The sequence below is a fragment of the Ailuropoda melanoleuca genome, chromosome 4 (assembly GCF_002007445.2).
Source record: "Ailuropoda melanoleuca isolate Jingjing chromosome 4, ASM200744v2, whole genome shotgun sequence".
NCBI lineage: Eukaryota > Metazoa > Chordata > Mammalia > Carnivora > Ursidae > Ailuropoda > Ailuropoda melanoleuca.
The window spans coordinates 119,447,996-119,472,217 of record NC_048221.1 but is presented as its reverse complement, the minus strand read 5'-3'; the positions used below and the strand labels follow the sequence as shown (position 1 = coordinate 119,472,217).

Genomic DNA, 24,222 nt, shown 5'->3' with positions numbered 1-24,222 from the left:
GATTTAATGGGACAATGAAAAAACTTTCCTTAGGATGTACTACCACTAAATGAGATCTTTAAAAGGTGGCATCACCATGATCTCACCCACTTCTGGTTCCCTGTTGTGTGGTGCTATGAAATGTAATCAGCCAAAAAGAAAGAGGCACTTTGCTACTGCCCTACTCCTGACTCACTCCTCTGAGCATGCTCTGGCTTCAATATCTTTTCCTGGAATGTGGACACAGCTGAAGCCATTCTTTTTTAGAAAGCCCCTCCACTGGTCAGATTCCAGTACTGATATTTCTTAGCCATATGATTGGGGGCACATTATTTAAGCTCTTTGAGTAGATAGAGAAAATAACACTTACCTTTCAGGTCAACTGGGAGTTTTAGGTGGATACATCTTGTTCAGTTCAATGTGTGGCACCCAGTGAGTGCTCTGATAAATAGGGCCTGGAAAGAGATAGAAGATAAAGGGAATATATCTTCTATGTCCCGGGGTGTCTTTGGTATCCACTACTGTATCGCAGCTGTCCAAATGCTGACTTGCTCCTGCCTCCCATTTGGAGGCTCCCTCACACCCTTTAGAACCATCCCCCATAGTGCACCTGTCTCCTCCCTGCCACTCCTTCAACTCTTTCGTGGGTGTGAATATTTGAATACATGATTCATCTTCCCAATTTGATTGACAACTTCCTGAAAGGCAGAGAACAGACTTTACATATTTGTGATGTCTACACACAGCACAATGCAGGATGCACACTATATTTGATTTTTATTTATTGGCTAAATGAATAAAACAATATTATTCAATGGGGAAAGTGGGAGATGGGGCAGCAACAGCTTGTATTTGAAATGGCATGGGTTGTTTGTTTTTTTCCAGGGGGAGTATGGATTGCCATCTCAGTGCCAGGTTAAAACCAGTTCTTGACATTGTGGACCATCTAGAGTGGTAAATACAACCTCTACCCTCCAGCAGGACCTCGAAGTCCCTCATTTGGAACTGTATTTGGGTTAAATTAGCAATGATCTGAATGAGTGTGCTTGTTTTGAGATGAGAGAACAGGTGGCTCTACTGACACACTCTGCAGTGTTCCTTACTCCAGCAATGGTGACTATAGGCCCCCAGAGTCCCCCTCAGGCTTGAAAACTTCTGTTCCCTGGTGAGGACCAAGCTTTGGAGGAGCAAAACATAACATTCAACCTGACCCCAACTTCAGTTAATGATGCAAAATTGGACCAGGGGAGGTGTTCTGCATTCTGAAATGAGCACAAGCCTTCAGTACTTCTGAAGACATTGTCGAGTTCTGTCCAAAGTGGGGCCCTGGAGGATAGGCCTATATTGTGCTGCACAACAGAAGCTTGTAGAAAATAGACAAGCTCCCTTGCTAATCTACATGCCACCCCAGGTTTCACACTTGTTCATCTTTTCAGTAAACAATTTTTTTAAATAGAAGGCAAAAAAATTATCACACTTTCATTTCAGAAAAGTATATTTGACGTGCAAATTTTCACCTGAGCCCCTTCATCTTCCCATGAAAGGCAACAGCACCAGCTGCTGATTTCTCACTTAACAAAGTAGCAAGATCTAGTAGGCCTGTTGTCTCCGTGTCATTTCTTTAGTTTTTCCCTTTTCATTAATTTCAGCATACGAGGCAGGGAAGGAACAAAAATGTATGAGGGGCACTTCTGATGATGTCAGGATGAGGCATCAATATAATTTAGACTCCTGAGCGATAAACTATAGAAGCTACAGGGAAGTCATATTTGAGGGCTTGATCTCCCAATAATGACAATCATTGATTTTTTTTAACTGAATTTCAGAGATAAACTCATTAGGACTTAGATCTTTGGCATTTTTGATGACTAGCTCTTCGGAACACTTTGTCCACATCTGTAATATTAAAACCATAAAATAAATCTTCACTTACNCATCTGTAATGAGCATCATTGTGTACTTCAGTGAGGCCAGCAAGATCCCATTTTTAATGATATTTCATCCTCTCTTAAAACTTAGCCGTGACCTAGGTCCTCTGCCTTTTCAGAAATCTTCGTGTTCTTTTCCTAGTCTAGGGCATCTCACTTACTGATTCTGAGACCTATTTCTCCATGTCTGTTTAGGTGCATTTATGGAAAGTGTGTCAATAAACACAAAGTCTGGTTGCTTAATAAGAAGATAATTCTGAACAACTGTATCAAGTATATGGAGATGAAGATGCTGCCTTTAAATGGAACAAACTCTCAGCTGCTGAAATGACTAGACCACTTAACTGAGACTCAGGATCCATTTCTCGTAGTGCACCTGCAAAGCACAGTAGGAAATAACGAGGTGATGTTTGAAGGACTCTAAAGTCCAGTGCACAAAACCAGGCAACAAGGCAAACATGACCGGATGCACACTAACAAAGATCATATGTCAATTTGAAGAGTTTGTAAATGAAGTTTAATCTTCATTGAATGCTTCTTATAAGGAAGAAAAGTTTCTAAGTTTTATATTGACCTCTTTTTAAATTTTTTTATTTAAATTCAATTTAGTTAACATGTAGTGTATTATTAGTTTCAGGGGTAGAAGTTAGTGATCCATCAGTTGCATTTAACACCCAGTGCTCATTCCATCAAGTGCCCTCCTTAATGCCCATCACCCAGTTATGCTTTCCCCCCAAACACCTCCCTTCCAGCAACCCTTAGTTTGTTCAGCGATCTGATGGTTTGCCTCCCTCTCAATTTCTATCTCATTTTTATTTTTCCTTCTCTTATCCTCATTCATCTGTTCTGTTTCTTAAATTCCACGTATGACTGAGGTCATATAGTATTTGTCTTTCTCTGACTGACTAATTTCACTTAGCATTATACCTTCTAGATCCATCCATGTTGTTGCAAATGGCAAGATTTCATTCTTTTTGATGGCTAAGTTATATATATATATATATTGCATGCCACATCTCCTTTATCCATTCAGCTGTTAATGGACATCTGGACTCTTTCCATAGTTTGGCTATGGTGGACATTGCTGCTATAAACATTGGGGTGCATGTGCCCCATCAAATCATTTATTTTTAAGGAAAGGCTTATTAAATCACTTAACCAACCTAATGGGAAAGCCCCCACTTTACTCATGGGAAGGGGGTGGATTCTCCAATCATTTCACCAGTAGTTAAGTTTCACCCATAGTAACTTCTTCCAGAACATAAATGAGCCTAATGGAAACTGACCTGACCTCAGCACCCTCAGCCACATCACACTTCCCTTTATCAGTCCCAAGGTTACAATGAAAAAGAAACTGATTTTTCTCTCCTCCCTTATTCCAATTATTCCCAACAAAAACCACAAATGTGTCCTGGCTGTTACAACTCCAAGTCTCTATTAGCAGGGGCACTATATCCGAGTAATTCCTCTTTCCTGACTTTTTAGTTTCTCCTCTCACTTTTTATAAGCAGAGAAGAACTGCGAATTTATAAACATTACTCCTTTGGAAGAATCGGTTATCTAGTGAATGGTTCATAGACAGGCTTTTGAGCAATATCAAACAACCTGCTGTTTTCTTTAGTTTCCCTTGTAACCACTCTCCAGTGTAATGAACAACAGCTGGAAAATGAAATCACTTTCTCAAAAAAGACATTAAGGACTTGTGAATAATCAACAACTATAGTTTGTAAGAAAAGAAGCCTCGCTTTCCTTCAGTTTCTATTTCAATCATTGTGCACTGATTTTTTAATAAGTTTGTTCTTTGTGATTTATTCCAAAATTATTTTTATTCATCATGTCCTGGTTATTTCTTTCATATGCTCAGCAGGCAAGGTAAACTTCAACCATGAGGAGGGGAAAGGTGGTCAGAACCCAGACCTGCCCTCCCTCTCATGGGCTAGTTCATTTGCTGCCAGGTGTTCTCACCCCCACACAGCCTTCTCCTTTCCTTTCCCTTCAGTGTCTCCCTAGATGTGGGAGGAGTAGTTAGCCAAGTGGCCATCCTCCAAGGATTCTTTTTCACCTAAAAATCCAACTTTATCTTGCTGCCCCACACCTTGCCTTTGTTCAGGACCTCATCTTCTCATCATTTCATCATCTCCTCTCCTGCATCCAGGTCCTAACATTCTTCCTTTCTCACATGGGGGCCCTATAATCCGTTCTTCATGCTGCAATCAAATTAAGCCTTCCACAGCCTCAAGCTCAGCATGTATGCCCCCTCCTTAAAGCCGTCCAATGGATGGATCCCTGCTGCCTCAGGATCAAGTCCAAATTCCTTACCATGACTTATGTGGCCCTTTGAAATCTAGGCCCTGCCTACCTTCCTTTACCACTCAGCCTCTCCCTGTTTCCCTTTGTATTCTTTGTCCTACTGAAGGATTTGCCTCCCAAACTCCCATCTCTATTTTCCCCCCTTCTTTTCCATCACATTGCCACTGTTGAAGAAGACAAAAAGCTAAAGATGTGTCTGAAGTTTCTAGCTTGACTCATAGAGTCGAGAGTGCCATTCATGGAAACATGGAAGAGAAAGTCCAGATTTAATATGAGAAATTATTTTTGAGACATCTTAGTTTCAAAGTGCCTAAGGGACAAATCACAGGTAGAGATAGTGAGCATACGGTTGGAAAGAAGGATGTGAAGCTTAGGAGAGAGGTCAGCCTGGATGATAAAGACCAAGGATTCATCAGCCTATAACTGGAAATAGAAGCCATAGAAGCTTCCAGTTAAATCTGGAAACAGGAAGAAATGATGCTAATGAAAGAACACTTAGGATGTGGGTGGAAAAACAAGAACCAGAGAATTGAGAAAAATCATCCAAGGACTGGAACATAATAAGAACATATAAAAGATCAGAGAATTCAGAATCTATCCTGAGACACTGAGATTCTCTTAAAATGCTTTAATATTGAGTTGACTTGAACGAGATGGTAATTTTGAAAGATGAACTAGGAAGGTGAGCGGACTGCACTGGAATCAGACTGACTAGTTAGAAAGTGGGAAATAATGAGGTCTAGACCAGGGAGGCTACAAAGAAAACCAGAAAGAGGAAAGACACTGAATTGCCATTAAAACTTGGTAAAGATGAGGTGAAACAGGGAAATATCAAAAATGCTTTAAAGGTTTCCAGCTTTCATGACTGGAAGGATTAAGATCTGAGGGGGAAAAAGAAGAAGAAGAAGAAGGCAGAGAAAAATAAACTGTTACATCTGGTGAATTCCTTACAGATTATCTTGTCCAAGTAGTGAGTTTTACAGTTGATGACTCCAGGCAAAATGTGGTGCTGGAGAAAACAGGAGGACTTTGCTTTTAGTCAGAGTTCTTAAAGGCCAGGAATGGAAACACCCAGGGATGGAGAACAGCACCAGGCCTAGGCAGAATCACATCTGGCCCCTGAGTGGGGCTCACCCTGCTTCTCCTTCTCCCTCTGTGCTGCTCAGGATCTGCCCTGGGCATGGGATCGTCTTCTTCCCCTGAACCTCCATGGTTTCCTGCGTACCCTGCCTGGAGTCACCTCTTACCTAAGTCTAAGCCTTTTACTCTGGCCCCAGATTTCATCACGCCTACTTAGACCACCCTGAGCAGGTACATGCTAGCTCCACGACCTCCCTTTCTCCTTTCTTCTTCATTCACTCCTCCCCATTCATTCCTTCAACATTTTTATAAATCCTGGAAATATAATGGTAAGCAAGATATGGTTACTGACCTCATAGGGCTTATATTCTATAACTGAAGGCAGGTTATCCCTTCAAAAAAGGGCTGAGATGAAAAATAATGGGGGTTTATAATCTATGTGGAGAATCAGAGTAGCCAGAGAAGGTGCTCTGAGTAGGTGTCACCTGAGCTGAGACCTGCAGGATGAGGAGACCTTAGTCCAGCCATATGCAAAGGCCCCAAGACTTGATGCATTCAAGCAATTGAAAGGCACCAGGGGGACTGAAGCACAGTTAGTAAGGGGGAGACTGACACAAGAAGGAAACCAAGTAATAAGGAGAAGTCTTTAAGAAAAAAATGCATTTATAATACAGAATTAGGTACAAAAGTAAGTTTGTTTAGAATGAGGAAAATAAATCCCACAAACTACAAATTTGTAAACATTTACAAGAACTAAAAGCTTAAAATTATTAAATCTTTCTGGTGACTTGAATCTTTTATCATTAATGAAGTGTCCCACTCTAACAATGATATCTTAANAACATTTACAAGAACTAAAAGCTTAAAATTATTAAATCTTTCTGGTGACTTGAATCTTTTATCATTAATGAAGTGACCCACTCTAACAATGATATCTAAAAAAAAAAAAAGAAGAAGGTTTTGTTTTTATTTATTTGACAGTGAGAGCGCAAGCACAAGCAGGGGGAGTGGTGGCAGAGGCAGAAGCAGGCTCTCCACTGAGCAGGGAGCCTGATGCGGGGCTCAATCCCAGGACCCTGGGATCCTAACCTGAGCTGAGAGCTGATGCTAAACCAACTGAGCCACACAGGCACCTCTAATGCTCTCTATGTTGAAGTCTACTTGCCTGAAAGGAGCTACACCAGTGTTCTTGCAGTTTTTCCCATGGTATCTTTTTTCCTTCATTTATTTGCAACTGTTTTAAAACCTTATGTTTTTAATCTTTCTCTTATAAACAGCCTATAGTGATATTTCTTAAATTCTACCTAAAAAACCTTCATCTTTTAACTGGAACACTTGGTCCCTTTAGGTCCTAGCCTTAGCCTAGTTGTATTTAAACCTATCATCTTCTATCCTTCTATTTAAGCCACTTGTTCTTTGTTCCTTATGCTCTCCTTTCATCCATTCCTTTGAATTGATTATTTTTTATCATTGTTTTCCATCTATCAGTGTGCAAGTTACACACACTTTTTCCACTCTCTTAATGTTTATCCTAGTGCATGCTTGACATATCAAAGTCTGATGTTAATCTTTCCTTTAACTTCCCCTTGAAAAATGCAAGGACCCTGGAGTACCTTGGACCTTAGACTTTTAACTACCTCCTCTTCCCCAAGTTATTTGTGACATAGTCATGTATTTCGATTGCATATAGTTTCAAAACCCCACAAGGTATTATTATTATTGCTTTATATAGTTAATGGTCATTTAGATTCACCTACATATTTACCTTTTTCTTTGCTTTCCTTTCCTGCTACATCACAGAGCTTCCATATGGCATCATTTTCCTTCTTACTGAACAATATTCTTTAAATTTTTCTTCAGCTGCGGGTCTGTTGGAAATACTTGCACATTTCCGTCTGCAGTTTATGAGGGTTCCAATTTCTCTACATCCTTTCCAACACTTAATATCCATCTTTTTTATTATAACCATCCTAGTGGGTATAAAGTGGAATCTCACTGTGCTTTTGATTTGCATTCTCTAATGACTAATGATGATGAGCATGTTTTCATGTGTTTATTAGTAATTGATATATCTTCTTTAGAGAAATGCCTACTCTTAAATTGGATTATTTGTCTCTTTATTATTGAGTTGTAAGAGTTCTTTATATATTCTGGATATCAATCCCTTCTCAGTTTGCTATCCAGAATATATAAAGTGCCAATCTGATAAGGTACTGGTATCCAGAATATATAAAGAACAAATATGTTCTCCCATTCTATGGCTTGTCTTTTCACTTTTGTAATGAGACTGTTTTTAGCACAAGAGTTTTAAATTTTGGTGAGGTCCAGGGGCACCTGGGTGGCTCAGTAGGTCAAGCATCTGCCTTTGGCTCAGGTCACGATCCCAGGATCCTGGGATGTAGCCCACGCTCCCTGCTCATCGGGGAGCCTGCTTCTCCCCCTCCTACTCCCCCTTCTTGTGCTCTCTTTCTCTCTGTGAAACAAGCAAATAAAATCTTTTTAAAAATTTTGGTGAGGTCCAATTTATCTGTGTTTTTACTTGTGTGTTTTGTGTCATATTTTACAAATTATTGCCTAATCCAAGACCATGAATATTTACTTCTATTATTTCTAAGAGTTCTGTAGCTTTAGCTCTAACATTTAATTTTTATAATCCACGTGGAGTTAATTTTTATGTATGGTGTGAGGTGAGAGTATAAATTCATTCCTTTGCGTGTGGATTTCCAATTGTCCCAGTAACATGTTTTGAAAAGATTATCCTTTTACCATTAGATTATTTTGACACCTTTGTCAAAATCAATTTACCAGAATGTAGGGTATTATATCTATATTTGCAATTCCGTTCCATTGATCTATATGTCTATCCTCATTACTCAGCATTATAGTAATGTTTTAAATCAGAAAGTATAAGTCCTATAACTTTGTTCTTATTCAAGATTGTTTTGGCTATTATGAGTCCCTTGCTTTGCCAGATGAATTGATTTATCATTTTTTTTTAATTCAAGTGTAGTTAACATACAGTGTTACATTTGTTTCAAGTGTACAATATAGTAGTTCAACAATTCCATATATTATTCAGTGCTCATCAAGATAAGTGTACTCTTAATCATTCCCATATGAATTTTAAGATCAACTTGTCCATTTCTGGAAAAAAGTCAGGATTTGGATTAGGATTGTGTTGAATTTGTAGATAAAATTAAGGAATATTGACATCTTAACAACATTAAGTATTCCAATCCATGAACATGGAATATTTTTCCATTCATTTAGTTTTATTTCATTTCTTTAGCCAAAGTTTTTGTAGTTTTCAAAGTAGGAATTTTGCACTTTCTTTGTTAAATTTGTATCTATTTTATCTTTTTGATGCCATCGTAAATTGAATTGTTTTCTCAATTTTATTTTCAGAGAATGCTCATTGTTAGTGCATGAAATGCAATTGATTTTTATGTATTGATCTTATATCCTGCAGCCTTGCTGAATTTGTTTAGTCCTAATAGTTTTTTAGTGGGTTCCTTAGGATTTTCTATACACAAGATCACTGCATCTATGAATAGAGATAGTTTTACTTCTTCCTTTCCAATACAGATGCTATTTATTTACTTACTTACTTATTTATCCTAATGGCACTTGCTAGAACCTCCGTACAAGGATAAATAAAGGTGACAATAGCAAATATCCTTTTCTTGTTCCTGATGTTGGGAGGGAAACATTGAGTTTCACTCTTTATAGTATCTAGCTCCCTGCTGGGATGTTTACATTTCAAATTAATCTCCATGAATTTAGTAAGCATAGTAGTTCTGTAGTCCATATCTGATAATTCCAAAACTGGTGTCTCTGGGGTCTGTTTTTTTGCTGGTTCTGGCTTACGTTGTTTATCCATTGGTGTAGCTCATTGTTTCTGATAGTTTTCTGACCTTCTTTTTTTTTTCCAGTTACCTACAGAAATAATTTGAGACCTTAGATAACCTTAGATGGTCTTATCTCCTTCCGAGAAGTATTTTTGTTTTTTCTCCTTCTAACAGGTACCCGAGGGCCCTAGCTTTTGGGAACCAAGGTTTTCTGAGTCACCAAGATGACTTCCCAAAGTTAAGTCATAACCCCATTCCCAAGGCACATCCTGTTGAGTTCTCAGGCCTAAGTAGGGAATGTTTCAAGTTTTTTTCCCTTTGGAGAGTGCTGGACTCCAATCCTTATCTCTGTCTTTCATCCTTTTCCCTGGAATAGGCACATGCTCCCAGGGCAAAAACATTTTTGAACTGTGCAACTCTTTGGGATCTCAACCTCTGGACTCTAACCCTTGTCTCCTTCCCACACTAAACTGCCAAAAATGTACCTCTGTCCCAAGCATTGAACACCTCAAGGGCAGAAGCAGCTGAGGTTCATCTCTCTGAACTGTTTTTCTCAAGCTAATCACAAACTCATAATTATCATTACTGTTTTTCCTCATTGTTACTTTTAAGACTATTCTTTTTCTGTCCAGCTTTTTTAGTTGTCTTCAGAGGGAAGATTATTACCAAAGTTAGAAGATTCCTTTTCATTTTGGTAATACTGCTCTCCAAAAAGTAGATTAGAGGATATTTCTTTTTATAGATGTAGCCCATCTAATTAATAAAAAAGAAATAACAAATTTGAATATCATTGTTTTATAATTCCTAATGAAGTAATGAATCTGAGTATTGAATTAACATCTGCTAATATGACAAAAAGAGAGACAACTAGACATAAGAAGTCCCCTAGTGGAAAATCACAATGCCACTATGAAGTAGCCATCTCTAAAAACTCAAACCTCAATCTGGTCAAGCCTCTAGATCTATCTACCAATCTATAAGAAATACTAAAGACAGAGCAACAGGCTTAAATATATCATAAAGATGCAATAAGAAAAATCCAAACTGTGAGACAGTCATGAGAAACAACTTGATTTCTTTACCAAATAAATTACAGGGGAAAAAAAGAGGATTGGTGAACCTACAGATTAAAATAGATTTGTGAGACACATCAAAGAATCGCAATGCTTAGATCTTATTGGGATTCTGATATTTTAAAAACTGTTAAAACTATGACACTTATGATATAATTGAAAATGTGAATAGTGTCTCAAAAGTGATTGATGGTATTTTTAAGTATTATTACATTTTAAGTAAATAATACTATTGTGGTTAAGCTTACCAAAAAGGAATATGTGTGCATATATATATTATACTATAGACACATACACATATATGTACACAGATCTATAATGGTTATGGATGAAAATTAAGGTGTCTGAGATTTGCTTAAAACTAACAAAGGAAGATGAGAAGTAGATAGGGGTGTGAAGACAAAAAAGAAAAAAAAAGAATATCATGTAGAAAATGAGATGATGGGTTGGTGGGAATTAGAATACAGACAAGACCATTCAGGAGCCTCTTGTATCCAGATGAGAGGTGGTGGTGACTCAGACTAAAATAATGAAACAAAGTAGAAGAATTTGAGACACATCTGAGACATGCCTTGATGGTGAACTGAATGTCTGAGTCAGGGAAAGGAAAGAGCCACAGGTGACTTCTCATTTCCAGTTTGAGTAAGTGAGTAGATGCGGTGTCACTCACTGAGATAAGAGAAAACTTAAGGGTGGGTGTCACAAAGGGCAGATGGTGGGGAATAAACTTCCGTTGGCAGTTTTTACATTTGACTTTGAAATTTCTATGAGAAATTCATGAATGTATCAAGTAGATAACTGCCAACGAGAGACCATATAATTTGGTATGAAATTTTATCAATAAGAAGACGGTTTTTAAATCTAGAGGAATTAATCAGCCTGGTCAGGTGGAGAATATAAAGGCAAACATTTATTGAAGCCCAACATATCAAGCACTCAACAGATTTATAGTCTAGGTTAAAGACAAGTCAATGGTAAATGCTATGAGAAAATATGGGCAAAGCAGTGTTGGGGGGGCAGTGAGAGACAGCATCCCTTTCTTTCCTAGCTCCCATCCAGTCACGTGGGATGGACTGCGAATAAGGGCCAACAAATGTAAACTGAACGACGTATGAAATATTATCACAGTCCGAACTTTTCAACTTCCTCCAAAGAAAATCTCCACTTTTATTGATAACATCATTCCTTCAGCCTTGTCTTCTCACAGACTGAACTTAGGGCTGTAGGCACTGGGTAACATGTCATGCCAAGCATTTTGGATGTCCTCAGTATCAGGAATAGATGGGGCCTGAAGCAGCTGGTCAGAGCAGCCATGAGCAAACTAGGCTCCAATTTTCCTTTGTAGAGGGCACTAGAACAGCCAAATAGGCTCAGGGCAGAAGCCCAGCCCGGAGTACACTCTTGCTGGCTCACAAGGCCTGATTATGCAACCCCTCATGCCCTTCAAGTTTTCTCCCACCCTGAATGCACAGGCTGTGAATGAGTGCTAGGTTACAGGCACGGCTGATTCCAATCTCTTACTTGTCATGTCCTAATGTTTTACGATGTGTTGAGAAGACCCCTGGCAAAAAGCCTCTGCTTAAATGCCTTTTATTATTTTCTTGTTTGTGGTGTATCAGGCCAGAGGATGGGATGTGTGTAACCTGATCAACCTAGTAAAAAATTGTAATCCCTTCCATTTTTATGGCCTCCCAGGAAAAATTCCATTTAGGGGGAAAGTAATGACTTTCAGAACTAATTCTCAAACATCCTATCAACATTTTACCAAAACTGGGGCCCAGCCCTGTCAGGGACTTCAACTCCTCTAAAATTTTCCTGATAGTTTTTGTTTGGAAAGTAATGTGTTCAAGCGTTTTGGGAAGCAGAGGTTTGGGTGGAGGGGTTCCTGAGAGTGTGTGTGTCAGTGTGTGGGAGGGAAGGAGGAAAGGACTTGTGAGTTAAGGGGATTCCAACATGTTGTCAGGATGCCATTTTCCAGGGACCTTAGCCCACTGACACTAAAGGTCTTGCTTGCTACCAGATTTTCAAAGAGCAATCACAGGTGACATCAAAATCTCCTTTGGTTCTCCCAACAAGCCTGTGAAGCAAGTATATCACCCATTACCCCCACTAAGATAAGGGAACTAAAGCTGGGGGAAACTAAGTGACTCGGAGCATACAGCTTAATGGGTAGCAGCTTCAACCTGGTTCTGACCTCTGTGTCTACTTTGGTTCCTGCCCTGTACATGGGCCAAACTACCTTCTGCATAGAGTTTTGTTCTCAAATATAAACATATCCCACCTCTGTTAAGAGTCTGGAACCCAATGGAAAGGAGATTTGAGAGCACATGCACAAGAGTTGCAACATCCTTCTGCATATAGCATTTTCACTCTGGTGGTTCTTACCTGGTTTACACTTCAATTCCATGATAGCCGATGTACACCTGGGATCACTCCATGTGGAACTCCAGTCCTTCAAAGGAACACCCATCTGTAACTCCAGTCCTTTCTTTCTAACTTAAAGGGAACATAGCAGAATCCAGGTAAGAGTAATATTAAGAATGATAGTAAAATCAGCTCCAATTTATTTTCATGTAAGTCATTCACAACATTGCATTATTAGTAATAACAAATTATTAGTAGCACAAATTATTTGCAATATAGTTTCAAACTGTCACCAGAAGTTGATATCAGGGTTGTTGTCCCATCTTATTCTCTTTCATACCTACCACGGTGTCCTAGCTACACCCACCCAAGCTCATCTTCATCTACCAACCTCTCAGCATCTCATGGGGGTAAAGAGCATGGGATCTGGAGTCAGACATACTTGGTTCTGCATCCTGGCTCAGACACTTTCTTACCGTGTGACCTTGGCACACAGTTATCTCATATGTAAAAGGGAGATGATAAGAGTATCTGTCTCTGGACACTCAGGTGGCTAAGTGGGTTAAGCGTTTGCTTTTGGCTCAGGTCATGATCCCAAGGTCCTGAGATCGAGTCCTGCATCAGGCTACTTGCCTGGCGGGGAGCCCGCTTCCCCCTCTGCCTGCTGCAACCCCTGCTTGTGCTCACACTCTCTCTCTGACAAATGAATAAAATCTTAACAAAACAAAACAAAACAAGAGTATCTGTCTCATATGCTCCTGTGAAAACTAAGTGGAGATGAAGATAGACAGATAAATACAGCTAGATATAGATGGATAGATAAGAGTAGATAGATAGATAGATAGGTATTGTGTATGCAAGCTATCATAATGTCTGGCACGCATTAACCACTGAACAAATCTTAACTATATTTTTACTACTCCATCCCATATCTATCTAATCCACTTTCTCCACTCTCCTCTTCTGTCAGTTTTTCATGGGCTGTGTTACTGTGGAGAGAAGCTTATGTTCTGAACTCTCTGGTAAAGAAAACAAAATATTATAAACAGATCAGAATGGGAGCCTAATCAAATGAAGCAACATTTGTAGAATCTCTCCAGCAACCTTATGGAAAGCTATTTTAGTAATCCAGATGGACTATGAGTTCAGTCATCAGTCTCCATTCAGTGTATTGTTGAAGCAATAGCTGCCCTTTGTATTTCACAGACTTACCCACTTGCCACCCACTGGGTTGGTTTCCTAGACTTTCTGAAGGACTGCCTAGAGGCAAACAGGGTGTTTCCTCTCTACTCACTAGCAGGGCTGGTCCCAAAAATTTGCGGAGACACTGCCCCCACAGAAAGAAGCTGCCCCAGCTGAGAGACTCTAGACTCTGGACTCTGGGGGAAACAAACTGAGGGTTACAGAAGGAGGGGGTTGGGGGGATGGGGTAGCCAGGTGATGGGTTATTAAGGAGGGCATGTGTTGTGGTGAGCCCTGGGTGTTATACACAACTAATGAATTGTTGAACACTACTACATCAAAAACTAATGATGTACTATATGTTGGCTAACTGAACATAAANGGGTTACAGAAGGAGGGGGTTGGGGGGATGGGGTAGCCAGGTGATGGGTTATTAAGGAGGGCATGTGTTGTGATGAGCCCTGGGTGTTATACACAACTAATGAATTGTTGAACACTACATCAAAAACTAATGATGTACTATATGTTGGCTAACTGAACATAAAAAAAAATGCTTTAAGAACACTAATTGAGATCAGATAACATGTCTGCCTCCAGATCGCCCCAAGAGAGAAAAGAGACCTATCCCCATGGAAGAGGCTGCACATAGATGTACATTAGTGGAGCAACAGCAGATGACTCATAAACTGTGAATCCCAACATTGTAAGTGCAGGTGTGTCAACAAAAGATAAAGCAGTGATGGACAAGGCAAAAGCCCAGTGAAAGCCGAGATCACCTCAGGATGACATGTTAATGAGTCATCAAAGGATTCATGAAATTCTGCCAGAGGAGCAAGCTGTAGTCCTACTATCAGCTGTCAGATCCATTTTTTAAATCTTTTTTTTTTAAGATTTTATTTATTTATTTGACAGAGAGAGAGACAGCCAGTGAAGAGAGGGAACACAAGCAGGGGGAGTGGGAGAGGAAGAAGCAGGCTCCCAGCAGAGCATGGAGCCCGATGTAGGGCTCAATCCCAAAACCCTGGGACCAAGACCTGAGCCAAAGGCAGACGCTTAATGACTGAGCCACCCAGGCACCCCCATTTTTTAAATCTTAATCTGACATTTATCTACACTGCCCACTCAAAATCTATAATCCATTGTTCTCCATATCACAAATAAAGATAACTCTATCCAGCCACAACTCAGCAGCTTTCCTCCCCCTTCACTCTCTTCCTCTGCTGACTCTCCAGGCCAGCTGTACAGTCTTCACTCCAGACATTTTCCCCTCTCTTTAAGCCCTCAAATAGAAATTTGCACCACATTCTCCCACACCCCCACCTTCAAATGCACACATGACCTAAAGCTCACACAACTTGGAGAGAGGAATTCTTTAAGGAAAATAATACAAAACTGTGAACACAATATTTTGTGTTCATAAGAAATAACACAGAGCACAAAAGTTTCAAAGCAGAAAATACCAGAATGTCATAATATACAGAAACATTACACAATGCTTTTAGTAATTAACTGCNCATTACACAATGCTTTTAGTAATTAACTGCCTGACACACCTTTATAATATTTTTTCTTGCAATTTTTTTGCCTGCATACTCTTTGATCATCTCTTCATATGCTAATGTCTTTATAATATTATTTTCTACAGAGAGAACAGAAAGATAATTCAGTCTTTCCCTTAGCTTCGTTTATCAAAATTTCTGGGAGGTTTTAATTAATATTTTTGAAAGTTTCTTTCAGTTTCCTAATTCTGTTATTGATGATGTCACATAAATTTTTAGGATCATTGTCAAATTTAGGAAAAGACTCTGTTAATTTTCTTTCATATAAAACCTATAAGATATGGAAGAAATTCCTACGGATTAGCTTCTGACTCCATATTTTTCAAAGTTTCTTTCTCTTCCACCATCCACATACTTCTGATGGCAAGCACTGTAGAAAATATTCATGTTGCCCTATGACCTTTTGTCCTGTACCTATACATTATGATGCCAGATTAAGTCAGTTCAATGGCCAATAGAGTATTCCAGAAGCCATTCCTATACCAGGATTGCTGGAAATTGCTTAACTATACACAGAAATAACTGAGAACAAAACAAATATATCCCACTAAACCCAAGTTAAACATATCCCCAACTCAATTCCCATTAGCCAGATCCCAAAAATGCCTTTGCCACTCCAGCGCCAATCCAGATGAGGGCAAGGTATGATAAAGAAGAAGATGACTATGGACTCTGAGAAACAAACTGAGGGCTTCAGAGGGGAGGGGGGTGGGGGAATGGGATAGGCTGGTGATGGGTAGTAAGGAGGGAACGTTTTGCATGGTGCACTGGGTATTATATGCAACTAATGAATCATTGAACTTTACATCAAAAACCAGGGATGTGCTATATGGTGACTAACATAATATAATAAAAAATATTATTATAAAAAAAAGAAGAAGCTGAAGTGGAGAGAAACAACAATCTAAACCAACTGCAGTTTAAATATCTTAGTTCTGCAAATTTTATAAAAACATATGAACACATTGCTAGAAAAGGGAGAGGCCCATGGAAATAAGGGTTCCACAGCTTTAGGCATCATTAGGTTCATGGTAAATCCACCTCTCTCTCTTCCCACTCCTCTAAGGAATTTGGAGTCATCCTACATAAACTTCTTCAATTTCTCACCAGATCTTTAGCTATCCTCTAACTTTTCCCTTTTGCTTCTAAAGGAATATCATATCAAGCCATTTGCAACACCAACTCTTCCATTTAATTCCATCTCTGCTGACCTCTTGCTCCAACAAACTTTTTTAAGATTTTATTTATTTATTTACTTTTTTTTTTTTTGAGAGAGAGAGAGACAGAGAGAGAGAGAGAGTGAAAGAATGCAAGCACTGGCTGCGAAAGGAGCAGAGAAAGAGGGAGAGAGGGAATCCCGAACAGACTGCATTGAGCACAGAGCTGATGCGGAGCTCGATCTCACGACCCTGAGATTATGACCCAAGTGAAAAATAAGAGCCAGACACTTAACCAACTGAGCCACCCAGGCACCCCTGCAACAATTTCTTATTTATTTCACTTTTTTCTGCTCTGTTAACTTCTTTGACCGAGCCTGGAAATACACCAATGTCCCAACACACTTTAAAGTGTTCAGACTGCACTTATCTTATTCCCCACATCTGCTTTTCCTTTGTGTTCTGCATTTTTATTATGATTCCCATAATCATCCCAGACCCACAGGCTAGAAGATATTGATACCTTTTCCTCGATATTAGTCCTTTTGCCAAGTTTGGGCAAGTCTACAACTATAATATCTCTCTTAACAGACTCTCCATTTTTAGATGGCCTAGGATATGATAGTAGACAAATTAGGTTCCCAATCTCTAGCTTTTCTACTTCTCTTACCCAGCCAAATACTGACAGAGTGGACAATTGTTGTTTCTGTGTGCCCAGCATCCATCTTCCTTCCTTACTGTCAATAACAATGCCCCATTTTTTGTTGGGGAACCACCCCTCCGCCATTCTCTGTACACATGTGGGCATAAAGCCAACTTATGAACAATCAAAGCATTCCATTTTCCTAATTATGGTGATCAGCTCAAATATGGGCATAAATGACGTCAGGCAGACCAATGAGACCCAGTCTGAATTTTGGGGGTTTTTTGGTTCATTACAGGGAAGAAAGAACTGGTTGTAATAGCTTACTGGTTCCCTCATTAATAAATGGGTTTAATAAAATCTTGACATATGTTCATTTTACATTTGTATTGGAGTCATGATTTTACCTTTTTAAAAATTATCTTTCTGGAGGTCTTCCACCAAGATGCCCAATGAATCTACCTGACAGAGCCAAGTAAACTCTATTACTGGGAAGCGTACCCAGTAAGTGGCTTAAGCCTAGGAACGTATTCTCTTTGCTCCCAGAGGTGAATGCCAAACAACAATAAAAGTTGAACTTTATTGACTCTCCATTTCTCTAGTTAGCTTTTTTTCTTTCAACTAACTGCATGTATGTGTGTGTGTATTGCATTTGTGGCTGAGAAATTATTCCCTCTTAGTGTCAGCAAAAACTGATAATTTCATTTGAATGTATGATCATTTGGTGATCTCCAACACTGGTGATCAATTTTTTTCATCAAGTGAGAGAAGACAGAGAATTTGGTTGTTTCTGTTTGTTTGTTTTGTTTGTTTGTTTATTCTGTTCTCATGCTCACTGTGAAGGAAAACAACTCTTTGCTATCTAGACCATAATGTTTTGGTATTTCTCTATCAATTCTTGAACTGTGGCTGAAATTATAGAATTGGAGTTTTAAGCAATTTGTATGTCTATATGTCTGTAATTTGGAAAGGCTTTACCTCTCTCTGTGAATGTATAATGTTTTTCTATCTCTGAAGGGTATTAATAAATTGGATAATGAATTCTCTTAAATTAAAGGAACACTGCTCTGATCAATTTTCACAAGGCATAAATAAGGCCAAGACATAAAAAAAAAGAGGAATTTACCCAAATTTATACATATTCAAAGTAAAATCTGGTGGAATTTATTGGCTTTGGTTTCTTAGCTTCAAGATCCCAAATAAATCTACAAAATAAAAAGGCATCCTATTCAGTGAGAGAAAATATTTCCAAATCATGTATCTGATAAGGAGCTAGTATCCAAAATATACAAAGAACTCATATAATTCAATAGCAAAAAAAAAAAAAAAGCAACAGTCTCACTAAAAAAGGGACAGGGATCTGAACACCCATTTTTCCAGACATACAGATGGCCAACAGACACATAAAAAGATGCTCAACATCACTCATCATCAGGGAAATGCAAATCAGAAGTACAATGAGATATCGTCTCACATCTGTCAGAAAGGCTAATATCAACAACACAAGAAACAACAAGTGTTGCTGAGGATGTGGAGAAAAAGCAACCCTCTTGCACTATTGGTGGGAATGCAAACCGGTGCAGCCACCATGGAAGACAATATGGAGATTTCTCAAAAACATAAAAACAGCACTACTAGGTATTTACCCAAAAATGCAAAAACACTAATTTGAAGGGATACATGCACCCCTATGTTTATAGCAACATTATTTACAATAGCCAAATTATGGAAATAGCCAAGTGTCCATTGATAGATGAATAGATGAAGAAAATGTGGCATATATATATATGTATATATATATACACATAATATAATATACATATTATGTATATGTATATACATAATATTATACATACATATTATATATATATATAATGGAATATTATCCAGCAATAAAAAAGAATGAAATCTTGCCATTTGCAGCAACATGCATAGGACTACAGTGTATTATGCTAAGTGAAGTAAGTCAGTCATTGAAAGAAAAATACCACATGATCTCACTCATATGTGGAATTTAAGAAACAAAACAAACAAGCAAAGAAAAAAAGAGAGAGACAAATGAAGAAGTAAACTCTTAAATATAAAGAGCAAACTGATGGTCACCAGAGGAGGTGGGTAGGGGGATGGGTGAAATAGGTGATGGGGATTAACGAGTACACTTACCATGATGAAAAAAATAATAATGAAATAAAATTTTTAAAAAGTGATTCTTAAAAAAAGAAAGAATGATAAAAGAAGAATAGTAAGCTATGTGAAGTGAATTTAACAGTTTAAGGAGATATTTGGGGGCTCCTGGGGGGCTCAGTTGGTTAAGTGTCCAACTCTTGGTTTTGGCTCAGGCCATGATCTTAGGGTCATGGGATTGAGCCCCACATTGGGTTCTGCACTCAGCAAGACTCTACTTGGGATTCTCTCTTTCCCTCTAGCACCCCCCCCCCAACATGCATCCTCTCCCTCAAATAAATAAATAAATAAATAAATAAATAAATAAATAAAATCTTTTTAAAAAGTTTAAGGAGATTTTTGAACTTGAAACTTAAGTAAATAAAATGAGAATTAAAAAAAAAAAAGAACCAATGTGTCCTCCCTGCCACTTTTCTGAAACTCCCAAACCTCCTCAAGTAACAAAAGACTAATCTCTGGCACAGCAGATGACCCTCAGGATCCTACTTCTATAATGGCCAATGTCCATTGTGATTGGTGGATGTCCAGGCCTCACTGGCTCCTAAATAACATTTTTAATATCACCCCTACTACTTCCTTTCACTTTCTACATATCCCCTTCCCTTTTTCCACCACCAAATTTTAATGATTACATTATTTGCTTATTTCTTCTAGAATTTGCTTTTATGCTATGTTAGATTGGTTGAATTCGTGGCACCAATTGTTCACCTCCCTCTGCAGCCATTCCTTTTGCCCTGGAACTTCACAGTCTCTTCTACATAATAGGCGGAGTCTATTTCTAATCCTCTTGAAGCTGGGCATGGCCACATGCTTTCTTTGGCCAATAAAATAGTAGCACACTTGATGTAGAAGAAGCATGAAAAAACATGTGCATATTTCTAAACTCTCTCTTGTTTCTATTTATTTGCCACAGGAGCATGAAGGGGCTAGCCTGCCAGAGGAATATGACAGGCACATGAAGGTGAGTTGAATCATCCCAGCCAAAGCCACTAGAGACAAGCAAACCTCCATGAACCAGCTAAGTGACCAGAGACACATGAGGAACCTAGCCCAGATCAGAATGACCCAATCAATGCTTAGATTCATGAGAAATTATAAATGGTTTCTTTAAATTTCTAAGCTGTATGGTAATATATTACCTGGAATAACAGCAAGTAACAGCAATAGTTACCTATTACATATGCCTTTACAAGTACTTGACTTTTATTAGATTTTAATATATCTTTGACCTCTAGTTATAAAAGATAAGAAAACACTATAGTATCTCCTACCTTCTTTTCCTCAACTTTTCTATATCAGTTCTATTATTATGCAAGTTTTTAGCTATTATTTCTTTAAATACTTTTCCTGCCCCTATTTCCTCTCCTTCCTTCTCCTGGTATCCTATAACGTGAATGTTAATATGCTTAATGGTGTTGCTGAGTTCCCTAAGTTGATTTTCATTTAATACTATTTTTTTTTCTCTCCTGCTCACTTGACTACTTTTCATTACTCTTTTCTCCAGGTCACAGATCCATTCTGGTTCTTTTAGTCTACTATTTATTCCATCCAGTATATTTTTAATTTTAGTTATTGAGTTCTTCATGTATGACTGGTTCTTTTTTATGTTTTGTATCCCTTTGTAGAGGGTCTCACTGAGATCCTTCAATGTTTTCTCAAGTTCAGTGACTATCTTTATGACCATTATTTTAAATTCTCTATTAGGCATATTGCTTATCCCCAATTAATTTAGCTTTCTTGCTGTGATTTTGTCCTGTTCCTTCACTTGGGACATATTTTTTTTATCTAACTCTCTGTCTGTTTCTATGTGTTAGGAAAGTCAACTAAGTCTCTTGCTCTTGAAGGTAGTGGACTTATGAAGAGGTCCTGTGGTGTCCTGCAGCACAACATTCCATGTTCACCAGAACCTGGTGCTTCAGGGATGTCCCCTATGTATGCTGCCTGTGCCCTACTGTTGTAACTGAGCACATCTGCCTTTAGTCCAGTCATCTGCAACAGCTCTCTTTGCCTGTTGGAGGCAGGGTTTGGTCCCTGTGCTGTTAATGGACCAGTCTGGGGCTGCCTTGGGCTTGAGTTGGGTTGGACCAGGCATTTGTCCGAGCTGTAGTCACACTGAACTGCTGGGCACTCTTCCTATGTTGCACCCTGAGAGACTTTTCACTGGTGGGCAGAGTCTACAGTCAGGCCAGATGTGTGTCCCAGCCCATTGATGTGTGTGGTTATCATCCCTTCTTCCCAGGGCAGGAGTCAATTTGGAGTCATGCTGGTCACTGTCAGGGCTGCTAGCACAAAGCCACATTGTGGCACTACTTTGGATGGACTACTGGAGAGGGGTTGGATAGATGGGTCCACAGGAGAACTTGGAGGTGGGATACACAAGGTATGGCCTGTCTGCTGTGGTAGGAGACCTGGAGCAGCTCTGGGGAACTCCTGCCAAGGGCAGGTTGGATGTAGCAGGTCCACAGGAGAACATGGTTGAGGCATGCAATGTTAGAAAGCTAAGTAGAGAGTGCTTGCACTGGTTCCCACACATGTCCATGTATCTAGGCTGAGGGCTAGGGAAGAAAATGGCATCTGCCAGCAATTTTGTTCTTCAAGAAGTCTCCTAAAGATCCCTGTCCCACCAGCACATGCTCTGAGATTAGTAAACAAATCTCCCACCCATATACCCCAGGCATTTTTCAAACTACTGCTTTTATGTTGTATCTCAGTGGGGTTGGTTGTTATGCTGCCTCTTGAAGGGCAGGGACTCAGTTTCCTATTATACTCCATCTCTCTCAGAGCTGAATAGCTGATTTTTAAATTCCAGGTGTTAAGCCCCACTGACTGTAAAAACTAATTAAGTTGGAGAGCCTGGCTGGCTCAGTTGGTGGAGCATATGACTCTTGCCCTCGGGACTGTGAGTTAAAGCCCCATGTTGGGTGCAGAGATTACTTAAAAATAAAATCGTTAATAATAATTAAATTAAATTAAATTAAGTTAAATTAAATTAAAAACTTCACCAAGTTAAGCCCCTCTGGTTTTCAAAGCCAAATGTTATGGGGATTCACCTTCCCCACATAGGTCCTTACTGCCTGGTGCTCAGGTCTGCACAGAGGTCTGAGGGGTCTGCTCCTTTCCCTTTTCCATGCTTGCAGTGGCCCTTCCTTTTGCAGACAGTCTCATGGGTCATTTTGGTGCCTGACCACATCTCTGTTCTTCTTACCATTTTAGATATGGCCTCTTCTCTATGATTAGCTGCAGAGAATCTGTTCTACCATGTTTTGGGGGTTATTTACACTGATGTGGGTGTTAGCAAGGTATATCCATGAGAGAAGTCAGCTTAAGATCCTCCTACTTCACCATATTCCCTGGAAGTCTATTTCTGGCTGTTTTTAAGATCTTCACTTTGTGGCTGGTGTTGTCTGTTTTATTAGAATATGTCTAGATATAAACTTCATTACTTATTCTGCTTAGGACTAGTTATAATTTCTGAATCTATAAGTCTATATCTTTAATTAATTCTGGAAAATTATTAACCATTCTCATTAATATAGCTTCTCTTTCATTTTCTTTGTTTTGTTTTTTTGGAACTCCAATTAGATGCATGTTATACTTATTCATTCCTTTATCTTAACTTCTCATTCATATTGCCAATCTCTTCTCTCTGCAGTTTCCTGAGTGATTTCTTCAGGTATTTCTTCCAGTTAAGTAATTCTTTATATTTTTATCAAATCTTTTTAACACTATATTTTATGTACTATTTAAATTGCATCTTCTTATTTAAAGAAAAAATATACTTTGGATCCTCTTCAAATCCGTCTGGTCATTTCTTGACAGTCTCTTTCCTTATTAATATTTTTAAATTCCTCTTTCATTTATTTAAAGATATTAAACATTCCTCTTTTTTTATAGTCTACATCTAATGATTTCCACATATGTTGGTCTGGTTTCACATTTTGTTGTTTTTGGTGACCCTCATTCACAATGACTGGTTTTCTTATGTGTTTAGTAATTTGTTCAGGTTCATTGGAAATTAATTGTAGACTATAATACTCATGATTACAGTTTGTTAAAGCTAAAAGGTAGAGATTGAAATCAGCAAAGGTAATGTGGCTGACCTTTGTTACTCAGTCTTTAGCACCTTCAGATGTCAACTATACGACTCGGCCCGAGGCACCCACCATAAATCACATTTTCAGTATAGACTACTTAGTGTGTCCCAAGGCCACAGATAAATGAAGACAGGCAAGATATTTCCAACTAGTCAGAAGATCAACAAGAAAATAGAAGACTCAAACAATACTACAAGCCAACTACACATAAGAGACATCTATAGAACACTCCTCTCAACAATAGCAGAATACACATTTTCCCCAGTGCACATTAAATATCCTCTAGAGTAAAACATACATATGTCACCAGACAAGCCTCAAATTTTTAAATTATCCAAAGTATGCTCTCTGACCACAATGGCACTAAATTAGAAATCAACACACAATGACATTTGGGAAACTGGAAAATATTGTGGAAATTAAATAACAAACTTCAAAATAACCAAAAAGTCAAATATATCACAAGGAAAATTAGAAAATACCTTGAGATGAATGAAAAATTTTAAAAGGCAACATACCAACAGTTAGGAGATGCAGCTAAGGCAGTGCTCAGAAGGAAATGTATAGTTGCAAATACCTATATGGGAAAAGAAGACTTCAAATCAATAACTGCATGTCTAGGCCCACAATTTAGCCTTTTTAAGCCTGTGGACTCACAGTAGGAGCTTTGCTAGGACAAATTCTCAAAGCCTTGTAGGCCTTCTGTGTATGTCATAGGGATCCTCATCATTAGATAAGTGGGTCTCTACAGATCCTTCCTCGATAACCTCATCTCTACTCCTAATTTCTGCTGGGGTGGCTGATGGTTTACACGAATCACA

At 38.7% G+C, this 24,222-nt stretch overlaps 1 long non-coding RNA gene across 1 annotated transcript; it reads right to left on the bottom strand.

Moving 5' to 3' along the window:
* Nucleotides 1–349: 349 nt before the first annotated feature.
* Nucleotides 350–24,007, bottom strand: LOC117801801. Its single transcript, XR_004624515.1, has 3 exons — nt 23,920–24,007; nt 12,604–12,714; nt 350–434 (listed from the first exon to the last, which is right to left on the bottom strand). It is a non-coding gene; the product is annotated as an uncharacterized LOC117801801 (long non-coding RNA).
* Between the last annotated feature and the right edge of the window lie 215 nt (nt 24,008–24,222).